The sequence below is a fragment of the Nuphar pumila genome, chromosome 5 (assembly GCF_984573655.1).
Source record: "Nuphar pumila chromosome 5, dmNupPumi1.hap1.1, whole genome shotgun sequence".
NCBI lineage: Eukaryota > Viridiplantae > Streptophyta > Magnoliopsida > Nymphaeales > Nymphaeaceae > Nuphar > Nuphar pumila.
Window position 1 is genome coordinate 124,472,907 of NC_143253.1, and position 15,591 is coordinate 124,488,497.

Consider the following 15,591-nt stretch of genomic DNA (forward strand, 5'->3'; position numbering starts at 1 on the left):
ATTACATGGAGGGAAAGGGGGAATACTGCAACGCCCCTCTCTTACTGTCTTATACCTGCTTTGAAAAGGCTATTACATATTTTTTTTTTGTTCAAAAACAACGGTAAGCATAAAAAGAAAAGGACACGCATGACTCAACAGTAAAAGCGAACAGTGTCCTTTTACTTTCACGAATTATAAGGCACTCGAGCCCGGTGGTGACATGCACTAAATGCAGCCTCTGATAGAGAGAGAAAATGCAGCACCCTACAAGCAAAAATAGTGTACTTTAAATTTTTATTTTTTTTTTAACTTGAAAATTTAAAATCCAGTTGTTCCATCTGATGGTTCTGCTCAAATTAAGGAATTTGAAAAAAAAAAAAGTAATGTAATTTAAGGCCTCGTGTGCCTGACCAATATGATTATAGAAGGATATGTACGGACGAGCCCCACCCCCCCTCCTAATGTTGTGGGACCGAATCACCTATATAGTTATGAGAATTTAATTCCTTTATCATAAGTGCCTTGGTATCAGGGTAGCTGTCCTCGGCGATTCATTGACAAAATCGGCGAGGAATCGCGATCCAAGGTTTGGCCGAGGAAAACCATTGATCGCCGTAGTGGGTTCGGAGATGAATTTGTTTGCAAAAATCGATATTTTAAAAAAAAAAGTCACCTTCTCTCCAAGAAAATGTAAGAAAATACTAAAAATTAGAAACTGTGAATATTTGCTTGAAAATTCAGATTTTTTTAGGGTTTCTTTTCTAAATCCTAGCATGGGCATGCAAACAGCTGTTCTTGTCCGCAATCCTACGATTTTGGCTTGGGTTTTTTTTAGAAAGTATGATCTCTGCATAGAAAATTTTGATGTGCTCTCTGGCTTTTGGACTGGGATACCAAAATCCCATAATTTCTTTCTATTTGTTGTCACTTTCTGTTTTTTGAAAGGCAAGCTAGGGTTAGGCAGACTCCCACTAGTTATTCAACTGTACCGCTGGGTTTTGAACTTGCAACGTCCCACCACATTGACAGCTCCTACCAACCAAGGGGAGCACCCCCACCCCCCTTGGTTGAATTGTTGTCACTTTTGATGCTTTAAGATTGCCCCCAAATCTCATGCTCAACTAAACATGAGGCCCGTGGGATATACTATCTCACCCGTATTCGAAATCACACCTGCTATACAAAAAAAGCCTGCAAAGGTCATCTCTTTTTTTTTTCCCTCTCTTTCAATACGAAGAAGAAGAGCAAGGAACAGAGGGAGCGAAACTGCCACCTGCCTCTTGTTGGAAGAGGGATAGTGAAGGATGTCGGAAAAGCTCACCAGAGATTGTGAAGAAAATCAAGTCAGATTTTTTTTTTCTTTTTCTGGTTGATGCAAAACCAGGTGGTGGTTCCATGGTGAAACTCTCTGGAATCAAGGGACTAAGGCTTGTTGCTACTTGTTTTCTAGCAAGGCAATCTTTCCGTTGTGATTTTGGGGGTCATGCTCATGATCACATTAGGTCAGATCTAATATTGATGCGATTAGAGAACACAGACAATCACAATAAAACTCAGTAAAGAAATAAATAACTACAAGACAAGAGAATTTTACGTGGTTCGGCAAAACCACCTACGTAAAAAAAAAAACGCAAGAGAGAAGAAAGCAAGAAAGAAGAGTATTGTGATTTGATCGATGTGACCTATGTTCACAATAAGAAAAATCCTCACTTCATTATACATAAAACATTAGCTCACTTATGTTTTTTTATATAAGTTGAGCCAAGCAAAACCAACAATAAAATTTTTACAAGAGAGGGACGATAATCTTTGGCTATCATCATTTTCATTTCATGTTAGGCAACTTTTTGACTTCATTGCTATTTCATGCCACACATGATTGCCTTAGACACAAAATTATCTTTCTTTACTTGAGGTGAGCAAACATTGGCAACCACAGTAGCTCTGGTAGCTTCCTTGAATACGTGATCCTTATCCTGCTCAATTGATTCATCTTTGATTTCTCTCAATGGTAAGGTGACTATTTATCTGATTCTTGCCTTGTGCTTGGATCATTCTTTGAATGAGGCTGCTATGCGTGCTTATCATACAGGGGTCATTCTTAATCAACTTTACTTCTCTTGTGACCATAGTAGAGTTGACCTTACCTTCCTTAGCATGTGCCACCTTTCCTTCACTGGTAACCACATTAGGATTGTCATTACCATGTCTCCGATTCTTTCCATATGCTGGCTTTTCTTGACTGAAGTCCTTGCTTGATTCACTCTTACCTTGCGTGTGAGCATGATTGTTTCCATATTCATTCTTTCCCTGCTTGATGATGTTGGACGGTTCAAAATTGAAATCTAAATTTGGATTTGAGGTGATCCCATTAACATCTACTCGAAAAAGTACCGAGAGCTTTTATTAATATAATGAATCACTGATACAAGAGAAAATAAGTAAAGCCACAAACGAGAAAAACCACACCTATTGTTTGACCCACCAAGAGCATCGATGCATGCAATTCAAAACTTCATTTTACTCACAAAGAAAAAGCCATTACATTCTCTTTCATAATTCTCTCAAAATCCAAAAAAAACCTCAAACATGGTTGAACCGATCAAAAGAGCAAAACCACATTCTTTGAGCACTAAAAAAGAGATACCATCTATTTTCTCTCTCTATCAAGCCAAGAAGTATTACTCTACCTTTTCAAAAGAGAGTACAAATTTTATTTATAATTCTCAAAGATAAAGTTCTTATGATTCATATTTTTTTTATTTCATATGAGATTCTACATGAGAGTCCAAAAAAGGCTTTTTTATGGCAAGGTGAGTCATAGTTCAACAGAGACTCATTCAAGCCACAATAAACACTTACTATAAATTTTTTTATTTTCTTGGTTGATGTAAAACCCACGGGAGGGTGGCTCCATAGTGGAGCTCGGAAGGTGGTTCCATAGTGGAGCTCACAGGAATCATGATTCTGGCAAGCTCCATTGGCCACTGAACAAGAGATAAATGTGTGTTGATGCATGTTTTTCAATGAGGCTTTCTTCCTATGATTTTTTTTCTTGGTTGATGAAAAACCACCAGAGGGTGGTTCCATAGTCAATCTTGTCAAAATCGTGATTCTGTCAAGCTCCATTGGCCACTGAACGAGAGATGAATGCATGATGTTGCTTGTTTTTTGATGAGGCCCTCTTCTATAAGCGCCCCTCTTCCCGAGAGCAGATCAAGTGATCTGCCATTTGACATCCTCATCATCCTCCATTGGCCACTGAACAAGAGATGAATGTGTGTTGCTGCTTGTTTTTCGACAAGGCCTTATTCCTATGAATTTTCTTTTCTTTCTTGGTTGATGCAAAACCACCAGAGGGTGGTTTCATAGTGGAGCTTGGCAGAATTGTGATTCCAGCAAGCTCCATTGGTAACAAGAGATGAATGCATGCTGCTGCTTGTTTTCCGACAAGGCCCTCTTCTATAAGAGCCCCTCTTGACATATGACCTGATCTGCTCTCCTTCTTTCCCATTTTTTTTGTCATTGCATGCAACCAAAGATGATAAGTGGAATCTGATGAGACTCTAATTGACATAATTTTGAAAAATCATGAGATTTATTTTCACTTTTGTAAAGAGCAACCAAATATACTAAAAGCTTTTGGTTCTACTGGTGAGATTTTGTTTTACCAGTTGTCTTGATGTTGCAAAAAGGCTATGTTTTCTTTCATTTCTCCCCCATTTCTTACAGCAGTTCTTTCCTTTTTCTCCCATGCTTTGAAGTTGTTCCATTAATGTTATTGATATCCATATGAAATGGTTTGGTTCATTGGAAAAAATCACTAAAGGTCACCCATGTCAAAGCTGGTCAGAGAGCAGGTCACACGCCCCCTGTGTAAAGACCAATTTGAGGTTGAAAAGGAAAATTACAATGTGTAGCCAATGACAAGAAAAAAAGGCAGATATAACAACCGATAATTAATGAGAAATTGTAACAACAATTGGTAATGAAAAACATGGTTGACAACAGTGGATGCAGATGATCAAGCTGTCCCCTAATTAGTTCATGAGGAACTGTATGTTGGATCATATTTCAGATTACATCATTTCACAACCAACATCATGATAGAATTCAGAATAGGAATCAACACGATAATCATGATTAACAGTCGATCAAAACAAAAATAGGGAACAAACATATCGATTCCCACATTATACCAAAATCCAGACAAATGCAAATGACCAAACATATACATAGAACATAATAAAAACAACAATAACATGTTAGTATTATGTAACAGGCTAAGGCGTATGAAAGTACTCTCTTTAGAGAAGATTCACCCCCACATACGGTGCAAATAGGGTCCGACGTCCTTCTCCCAGGATACAATAGCCTCGACGATCTGGATCGGTGCACTCCGACGGTAGATCGTCCTTTGAAGACAACCTCTTAGAACCACTATTGCAGAAAACCCCTTTCTGGGAAAACTCAGGAGAATGAGAGAAAGATAGCAACAGGGAGAAAGAAAACGAAGGGTCAGGCGACTTCCTTTGTATTTGTAACCGCAACCCTAACCATGTTTTTATAACCCACAAATGATTACAAAAATATGGAAGAGACCCGATACAAAATACGAGGGTCGTGAACCGATAACGGATCTATCCGTTATCCATTCTCTTAACCCATTATCTAATCCAAATAAAAACAAAAAATCGGGGCAAAAAGATCATTGAACTCTGATTGGATATAGCCTTAAAGGGCCAATTACCCGAACCCAGACCCAGACTTGGCCCGGCCCGGCTCGGCACGACGCGACGTGTGTGTGTGTGTGTTAGTAATCTCACTCCCTTGTTATTTGGAACAAGTGTAAGAGCTTTTATGTAGGTTATAAAGCCCACAACATACTTGAAACTCTTCAATATGGGACTATTCCACATCATCAAGTCCAAACATACTCCAAAAAGGGAGTGGTCCCCATTGTTTTCCATTATTTGAATTCCCTCTTCTCCTCTTCTTACACTCAACATTCCCCCACAAATTCAAAGAATGAAAACAGGTGGAAACCAAGATGCAAGATGGAGTAATCTGCAGCAATACATACACTACAAGAAACCTGTGGATTTGCGACGACCTAAATCCATCGCTAATCCGATGCTAATCCATCGCTAAACAACTTAGCGACGGATTAACGTCGGATTAGAGAGAGATAGTTTCTATCACGATTTTTTTGACGCTAATTAGCGATGGAATATATCTGTCGCCCATTCTGTTGCCAGTTCTGTCGCTAAGTTGCGACGAAATAACGAATGCCAACATCCGTCGCAGGGCCGTCGTTACTATACAATGATTTTGGTGTTGCGACGGATTTATAGTCGTCGCTAATCCGTCTCTACATTCAACACTAATAGTAATTAGCGACAAATATATCCGTTGCTAATTCATCACAAACAAGGAAAAAATTTTAAAAAAATATTTGAAAATTAAATATCGAGAAAAAAATTCTCGTGATACAATTTATATTTTCTGTACAATTTATATTTTCTGTGAATAAAAAACAAAGTACACATCAAAATGCATATAAAAGGAAACTAAAACAATTAATCGATCAACTGTAAAATTCGCAAGTTCTAATTATTTACAATTCAACATTTACATTTTTGAAACAAAAAGAAGGTAAAACAAATTCAACACATGAATCTAATCATCGCCAAGATTTTGTGCATCCTCTTGTTCATTGTCTTGATCTGTCCCTTCAGCTCCACTACGCTGATTATCGCCAGCAACCTACACGAGAAAAGAAAGGTCAGTATTGATAAACAAAATATACTGAAATAAATTATACTCTATATGTGATTCTATCATGCTCATATGTGTTCTAAGGCAGTAAAAAAACTGTATATGTGATTCTATCATGCTCATATGTGTTCTAAGGCAGTAAAAAAACTATATATGTGATTCTATCATGCTCATATGTCTTCTTAAGGCAGTAAAAAAAACTTATATGTGATTCAATCATGCTCATATGTGCTCTAAGGCAGTCAAAAAAATACATATGTGATTCTACCATGCTCATATGTGTTCTAAAGCAGTAAAAAAACTTTATATGTGATTCAATCATGCTCATATGTGTTCTAAAGACAGTAAAAAAACTGTTTTTCTGATTCTATCATACTCATATATATGTGCTCTAAGGCAGTAAAAAAACTGTATATGTGATTCTATCATGCTCATATGTGTTCTAAGGCAAGCAAAAAACTGTATATGTGATTATATCATGCTCATATGTGTTCTAAGGCAGTTAAAAAACTTTATATGTGATTCAATCATGCTCATATGTGTTCTAAAGGCAGTAAAAAAACTTTATATGTGATTCTACCATGCTCATATGTGCTCTAAGCCAGTAAAAAAACTGTATATGTGATTCTACCATGCTCATATGTGTTCTAAGGCAGTAAAAAAACTTTATATGTGATTCTATCATGCTCATATGTGTTCTAAGGCAGGCAAAAATTGTATATGTGATTATATCATGCTCATATGTGTTCTAAGGCAGTCAAAAAAACTGTATATGTGATTCTATTATGCTCATATATGCTCTAAGGCAGTCAAAAAACTTTATATGTGATTCTATCATGCTCATATATGTTCTAAGGCAGGCAAAAAACTGTATATGTGATTATATCATGCTCATATGTGTTCTAAGGTAGTAAAAAAAACTGTATATGTGATTTTACCATGCTCATATGCGCTCTAAGGCAGTCAAAAAACTGTATATGTGATTCTATCATGCTCATATGTGTTCTAAGGCAAGCAAAAAACTGTATATGTGATTATATCATGCTCATATGTATTCTAAGACAGTCAAAAAGACTTTATATGTGATTCTATCATGCTCATATGTGCTCTAAGGCAGTAAAAAAACTTTATATGTGATTCCATTATGCTCACATGTGTTCTAAGGCAGGCAAAAAACTGTATATGTGATTATATCATGCTCATATGTGTTCTAATGAAGTCAAAAAAACTATATATGTGATTCTATCATGCTCATATGTGCTCTAAGGTAGTCAAAAAACTGTTTATGTGATTCTATCATGCTCATATGTGTTCTAAGGCAGGCAAAAAACTGTATATGTGATTATATCATGCTCATATATGTTCTAAGGCAGTCAAAAAAACTGTATATGTGATTCTATCATGCTCATATGTGCTCTAAGACAGTAAAAAAACTGTATATGTGATTCTATCATGCTCATATGTGTTCTAAAGCAGGCAAAAAACTGTATATGTGATTATATCTTGCTCATATGTGCTCTAAGGCAGTCAAAAAACCCGTATATGTGATTCTACCATGCTCATATGAATCTCAGCACTGTTCGTCTTTTTCATTATTGCATGTGCCAATGAAATTTTCACCAAAGAAAATCTTCAAGAGGGTATAATAATCCCGACTTAATTTTTTAAGATGATACCAAAAGAGCAGTAGGATACCTTATGATCCAAAAGAAGAGGCCGTTCAGAACCTATGAAGTTCTAACCAATAGCCAGAGCATGGAGTTGAGAACATTTGAAGCTCTTGAAGTGATATTATACTAGGTTTGATAATAAATTATCATGAGTTCACATTATAATTTTCATAAAAGTGACCAAATATGTGAAGAGAAATAATTCATATGGAAGTTAGATTAACACCTATTGTCAATAAAAAGTCTAGACATTCACTAGGAGATACATGCACCAGAATCATAAAAGCTTAAAGGGTAATCAAAGTTGTTTGTGTAAGAAATTCCTAGAAATGAGCACTTAAAAGTTTAGAAATAGATTTTTCCAAGGAAAAATATGGTTGCAATTTCAAATATGATTTTTTGAAATTAGGTCTAATACTCTTTACTACTCAATCACTGAAAAATCTTTATAAGAATTGTGACAAAAAAAAAACTAGATTCTCAAGATTACCTAATGATGTCAAAAGAAAGTTTGTTAAGCTTGTGTCTATGTCCAGTGTAAAAGTATTTCAGTAAGCTCCCATGGCAGAACTTGCAAGATTGACACATAACATAAAAGTTGATGCAACATGTTATATAAGGCATGCAGAAAGAGAAGATAAGGATTGTTATAAGAAAATGAAGGACCAATTGGAAGACTAGATCAACTTTCAATAAAAGAGTGAGATGAGGTAAGTAAAGTATCATTTCGTAATTTGACTCTCAAAGAATGTTGTAAAAGGTTAAAAACCTCATGTACACTACAACAACTTACCATGATATGAGATAAGGAGAATCATCAATAGGTAGTAACAATCAAATGAATCGTATAAGGTATTTATATTCCAAATTAGCAATTAGTTGGATCAAAACAATTATGCAGGGCTTTAGAAGCTACTGGAGAGATAAAAAAGTGGTTTGTATAAGCAAGATTTGTGAGAGGACATAAGATATCTATTCCATTGATGTTTTCTCCATGAGAAAATAAGTCTGATAGAGTGAATTCAGTTCTTTCAATAAATACACATACAATATATATGCTAGAAAAGGGAAGAGTCCTTAGAACATAACATCATAAATACATGGTCCTCTGCTAATGCATCCTATATGAGGACCACTTTTTATTATTACCAATTTTTATTTCATTTAAAGCAACACAAAATCATTATATTTGCAACCCAAAACTAAAGTATTTAATGTAACATCAAGCAGAACAAGTCATATGAAAAATTGAAGTCCCAAAATTCGAGATCCAAGGTGACCATGTAATCATTTTACGACCAACAAACTAGTAGAAAGTTGCATATTCTGCTACTGACATTATCTTACTTAACTATATCATAGATATCAAATTTGAGGAACATATTAAAATCACCTTTAGAACATCCAGTTGTGGTGATGAAGATAAAACAGTAGAAAGAAGCTCAATGCTGTTACGAGCAACATCAAATGCTTCCTTTGTTTGTTCTGGAGAAAAGCTCTGAATAGGATGATTGTCATGAAACTGCGGCTGTGGATAACTTGATAGGTGATGCCCAAAAGAATATACATTTTGATCTTGAGTAGCAACCAAATGTGGTGGGGTAAAGATTGGTGCCAGACTCTCATCATCTTGTCCAGGGAAACAAATGCCCCTGGATTTTAAACTCTGTATAAACACAAAATTTAAGCAACAAAAGTGGATCAATCTATTGTTTCTGCAATAAGAGAAGAACCAAATATTGTGCAGCCTATGGAAAATCATGTACCAGCCTGTACAAGCACGTAATAGAAGGTAACACAAGAAACTACAGGCTCAATCTCAAATCCCATCACCATTGAGAACAGGACACAACAAACCACAATCCTGTTATCAGAACTATTAGTAGTGATATTCTGATTAACATCTAATAGTGTAATTTCAAATTGTAATGAATTCCAGAGCTAGAAAAATAAAAAAACAAAAGCATTAACTATACAAGGACTCAATGTTCAGTGGTTATCTACCTTGTAAGTCTCCTCAAACACAGGCAAGTAACGCAGTTCATCAGAGGATTCACCCCATTGTTCGATCAAAATCAAAGCTTTGTTTCGATTGTTCACGATAGTCTAGGGGTCATCAATCAACTTAACCATCTCATCAAGAATTCTCTTAGATGAAACCTCAGAGAATGCCTTCTCGCAGTTCTTAACAAATGTCTAAAGCAAAACGAGAGCCAAATACTGGACTCTAGGATTCTTCAACATGATCCTCTTCTTGATCGCTCAGATAACTTCTTGGCTGTTAATCTTTTCACTGTTCACCATATCACAGATTTCCAAATTAGATGCCCAATCCGGCTGCTCCATAGTCTCCATGGTAGCTTCCTCAACAATTTTATCAACTTGGTTTTGCCCTTGAAAAAGCTCCTTCACCTTGAAGCTCATCGAGCTCATCCCTGCCGACATTTTCCTCCCAACCTCGACACCACTGATCTTCAATCGCTCACCAAAGGTACTAACTTTATCCAACAGGTTATCACTCATATTTCAGAACCCTAGTTTTCGCGCAAAAAAATCAATGGCTCCTAAATCTATCAAACCATAAAAAAAATCAAAAGCAACTTCAATCCAAATAAAGTTTCAATTCAGAAAAGATGTGATATCAAATGAAAAATGAATCTAGCATGGCATCAAGAAAAACAAAAACACAACACATCTAAAACCCTAGAACCGGCCCTTCCATGCAACAAGCATACAAGAGCCCTAGTGTTTCCTAAAAATCTGCTAATCAAGCAACAAACTCCACAAAATAATGCCTACCCACATACATTTATACCACAAAACCCATGGAATCAGGCTAAAACCAAGTGACATTCCATTCCTAAAACCCCAATACCCAAGAAACCCAACCCCCTCCTGCAAAACCCGAGTTTCACAAAACCCGCAAAGCTCATCAGAAACACCCCAAAACAATGATTACCCACATAATACTTCACCGAGAAGCCACAAAATCGAGCATCAAAACAATGATTCACGCAGTTAGGAACGACACCCACGAGCTCGGTATATCAAAATTGCCTGAATTTCCAAACTAATCACGAAAATCGATTCCCAAGTTCTCTAAAAATTAGGACAAAAACGAGAAACTTACCTCGATTTCTGAAATGGGGATCAGATGGAAGATCGAAAAACAACAAAAAAATAAAACAAAACCTAAATAAAAAATTAAAAAAACCAGAGATTCCTTGGGGCAGCGACGGGCGGTGGAACGGGAGGCGATGAGCTGGGGAAGGGACAGGCGGCGGACCGGGGAGCGACGGGCGGCGGGCAGCAGGCCGGGGAGTGCGGCGGGCGGCAGGCCGGAGAGTGCGTCGGGCGGGAGAGAGCGGTGACCGGGGGAGTGCGTCGGGCGAGAGAGACGAAATAGGAAAGAAAAAGAAGAGTTCTGATTAGGGATTTACGGAAAACTTAACAGCGGATTTGGTGACGACCTACTTCTGTCGCAACTCCGTCGCAAATTTATATGACCAGTTAGCGACAAAATATTTTCGTCGCTAACGTCGTCGCTGCGTAGCGACGAAAAAACCTTTATCGCCAAATCCGTCGCTAAATGTCACAGGTATTGCGACAAAAACCTAATGTCGCTAAGCCGTCGCCAATTAGCGACGAATTTGGCGACGAAAGTTTTTTTGTCGCTATTTTCGTAAATATTACGAATTTTAGCGACGGATTTGTTTCTCTCGTTAATCCGCTGCAAAGTTGTGACGAAAAAAATATGTCGCAAACTTCCATCGCTAATGGTCATTTTTCTTGTAGTGATATCATGATTTCAGTAATGGTACCTTCCGATTTGAACCACTACCTTAGTTGACTGACTTTACCCCCACAGGAACAAAGTGAACTGAAGTCTTGAACTTGAACCTTTGGTGTAGGATTGTCTATTAGCAACAACACGATAAAGATTCTAGTTGTAATCTTTTGGGGCAGCGTATTAAAGGCCATGCGCTCGAATCCTGTTTCATGATTGACTTCAGGCATAACACAATTCTTTAAACTGCGGTCACACAGTCACAGTCACATAGGTGGGCTTCTCCAGAGATGCACTGCTAACATCTCGTCTAGAAGACTTTGAACCCATTTGGAGTTTAAATCTTCCTTAACTTGCAGCTACAACACCTTTCTAGAGTAATCAGGGGAACATACACATATACATAGTATCACATTAGGAATGTGCTATTCAGTTCACCCTATAATTTGTTATTACCACATTGAACCTACTTTGTGGGATCTCCACTGAGATAGATTGGGTTGCCACTGTAGATGAACTACTGATGGGTTTCAGTCTCATCCCCTCTCTGAATTTCAGAACTAATGACTTATCTAGTTCTTTCGTTAATGGATCAACTGTATTCTCTTTTGATCCAACATAGTCCACAACAACCACTAACTTAGACATCAGTTCCCTTACAAATTTTATTCTGACTTGGATGTGTCTTCTCTGCTTTTGATTATATTTTGTGCTTTTGATTTTTGCAATTATGGTCATATTGTCACAATGCACAGATATTACAGGAATTGGTTTGCTCATTAAAGGAAGTTCCTCAAGAAGTCCCTTTAACCACTCAGCTTCCATTCATGTGATATCTAATGCAAAGAGTTCAACCTCAAAAGTAGATTGTGACAAGATGGTTTGCTTTACTGATCTCCAGGCGACTGCGCCGCAACCCAAGGTAAATACATACCCTGTTACGCCATAACTCTCAGAGTTCATGGCTATCCAGCTCGCATCACTATATCCCTCAAGTATGACAGAGAATCTTTTGTAATGCAAACTCAAAGAAATAGTTCCTTTCAGGTACCTAAGCACCCTGTCTAATGCCTTCCAATGAGTGCGATTTGGATAACTTGTGTATCTACTTAATTTTGTCACCGAGAATGAAATATTTGATCTTGTGCAATTTGCAAGATACATCAAACTTTCAATAATCTGAGAATATCTTAATTGAGACACAAAGACACCAGTCGTATTCTTATAAAGAGGAGTAGAAGGGTCATATGGAGTTGCTACAGATCTTTCTTGGTTATAGCCAAATTTCTCAAGTACTTTCTCAACATAATGAGATTGAGAAATAGCTATACCATCAGCTAAACGAGTCAGCTTTAAGCCTAAGATCACATTTACAACAGACATATCCTTCATATCAAATTTACTACTAAGAAACGACTTCGTCTCATTCACAATTCCCATATTGGAACAAAACAATAGAATATCATCTACATACATGTATAAAATGATACAAGCATCACTTTTAACTTTGCAATAAACACATTTATCAGATTCATTAACAACAAAGCCAAATGATAAAATAACATTATTAATTTTCTCATGCCATTGTTTAGGGGCTTTTTTAATCCATATAATGACTTAACAAGTCTACAAAGTTTATTTTCATTATCAGGAACCACATAACCCTCAGGTTGATCTATATAGATCTCTTCTTTAAAATCGCCATGTAAAAAGGCAGTCTTCACATCCATTTGATGAACCGAGAGATCATAAATGGAAGCCAGTGCAATAAGCACCCTAATTGTAGTCATCCGGGTAACCGGAGAATAGGTGTCAAAATTATCTATTCCCTCCTTTTGTTTGAACCCCTTGGCAACCAGTCTCGCCTTGTATTTATCAATGGATCAATCTGGTTTCAACTTCTTCTTAAAGATCCACTTGCACCCAATAGTGAAACTACCACGAGGGAGATCAATCAATTCTCAAGTGCCATTAGAGACAATAGAGTCAATTTCACTCTTTATGGCTTCTTTCTAATGCCTTGCTTCAGGTGAAGCCATTGCATCTCAAAAAGTGGGAGGATCATCCTCGATAAGGTAAGTGATATAATCACTTCCCAAATTCTTGGTAATTCGAGGTCTCTTGCTCCTTCTTGGTTCAACCACTTCCTCAGACTCAATTAATCTAGGGTATGAACAAGATGACTCAACCCCCACATCTGTCATCCTTTCTACATATTCGGGAATGAAACCAGAAGTTAAAGGTATATCTAAAGAAGAAAGATTTTGAGGTACACTAACTTTCATGAGAAATATATCCTCAAAGAATGTAGCTTCTCGAAGCTCAACAATAGAGTTTACATCTATGCCAGATATCTCAAACTTAATTACTAAGAACTTGTAAGCATAATTGTTCTCTATATAACCCAAAAAGACAATATTTATGGTTTTAGGACCCAGTTTCTTCCTGTTGTGCTCTAAGACAAGTACCTTTGCAAGACACTCCCACACTTTGAGGTATTTCAAGCTAGATTTCCTATTTCTCCAGAGTTCAAAAGAGCTACTGTCCTTATGCTTCTGAGAAACTCTATTCAGAATATGACAAGCCGTATTCAGAGCATCTCCCCACATATAGGTGGGTAATCCAGAACTCTCAAGTAGAGCATTTATCATGTCAGTTAGGGTTCTATTCTTTCTTTCTGCAATCCCATTAGATTGAGAAGAATATGGAGCGGTAAACTCATGAACTATGTCAACAGATTTGCAATATTCATCAAGTTTGTTAGAGGTATATTATCTCCCTCAATCAGACCTCAATCTTTTAAGTTTTCTACCAGTTTGTATTTCTGCTTCATTCTTAAAAATAAAAAACTTATCAAAAGCTTCATCTTTTGATTTTAGCAGATACACATAACAATATTTAGTGTCATCATCTATAAAAGTGATAAAGTATTTTTTATGATTTCTGGTTAACACTCCATTAAACTCACAGATATCTGTGTGCACCAGATCCAATATTTTAGAATCTCTAACAATCGTATGAAATGATTTTCTACATTGTTTCGCTTGAACACAAATTTCATATTTTTTAGTTTTATCTATGGAGTGCTCAGGAATCATCTTCAAGTTCATCATGCATTTTACAGAATTAAAATTCACATGACCCAATCTATTATGCCACAAATTAGATGATTTTATATTATAAGCAACATTAGACAATGAATCAGAAGAAATATCATTCTCTAATTTATTACTGCAAACATTTTCAACACGAAGTTTAAATAAACCATCATCTAAATACCCCTTGCCAATAAAGGTTTCAAAATGTAAAATAACAACTTTATTACATTTAAAATGGAATTCGTAATCCTCTTTAACTAGACATGAACCACTTAAAATGTTTCTTCTAACTACAGACACATGGTGCACTCTGTCTAGAGATAGAACTCGTCCTGAAAGAAACTTCAGATCCACTCGTCCAATCCGTAATACCTTTGCAGTTGTTGAATTGCCTATAGTCACGAATTTGCCTGCAGCAACCTGGTATGAGACAAAGACAGACTTATCAGCACAAACATGCACATTAGCCTTAGTATCAACCAACCACTCAGTCGGGTCATAAACATGATAGATTTGTAAGTTAACAGAAATATACCTAGTACTTGTCCCAACGACCTCAGTCACCATATTGACTTGAGGAGTTCCATCTGTGGTCCCATGAGCCTTGGTCTTCTTGAAAGGACATTCCTTAGCCCAGTGCCCAACCTGTCCATAGTTCCAGTACGGTTTATTCTTTGCCATCTTCTGAATTTTGACCTTAGGTTTAAATTGGTTTTTCATTGCAGGTTTTGGTTTTTGTCCCTTGCCTTTAAAAGATTAGGTCATCATGTTCACTTTAGGTTCAGTTGGCATCACAACCTGTTTCTGACTCATATACTCTTCCTCAATGGCTTTGACTATCATGAAATCATACAGGAAAATCTTTCCTCTACGGTGCTTGAGAGACATACCAAAGCCTACCTAAGACTTAGAAATTTTTTCACGATGGTCATAACTTGAAACTTCTCAAGAAGTTTCATATCAGCCTCAACCAAACTGTGGAGGAACAACAGAAACTCGTGTGTCTGTTCAGTGACCAACTTGCCCTCTATCATCTGATATTTTAGAAACTTGGCAACCGAGTACTTCTCAATACCTTGGTCTTCGGTATTGTACTTTTTGTCAAGTTGATCCCATAAGGCTTTAGCAGTGGTAGACGAGGAATAATATACATCAAACAAAGTGTTAGACAAAGCCAACATAATGCAACCATGACATATACCGTCCTTCTCTTTCCACTCTATAGCCGCATTAACCGCAGCGGGATCAAGGTTAGTCTCAGAAACTGAAGGGCATT

General features: G+C 36.9%; 1 pseudogene; it reads right to left on the bottom strand.

Annotated features, from left to right (window-relative positions):
* The window catches only part of LOC149838531 (TOM1-like protein 1), a 22,591-nt pseudogene extending 12,638 nt beyond the window's left edge, over window positions 1–9,953 (bottom strand).
* Window positions 9,954–15,591: the final 5,638 nt, after the last annotated feature.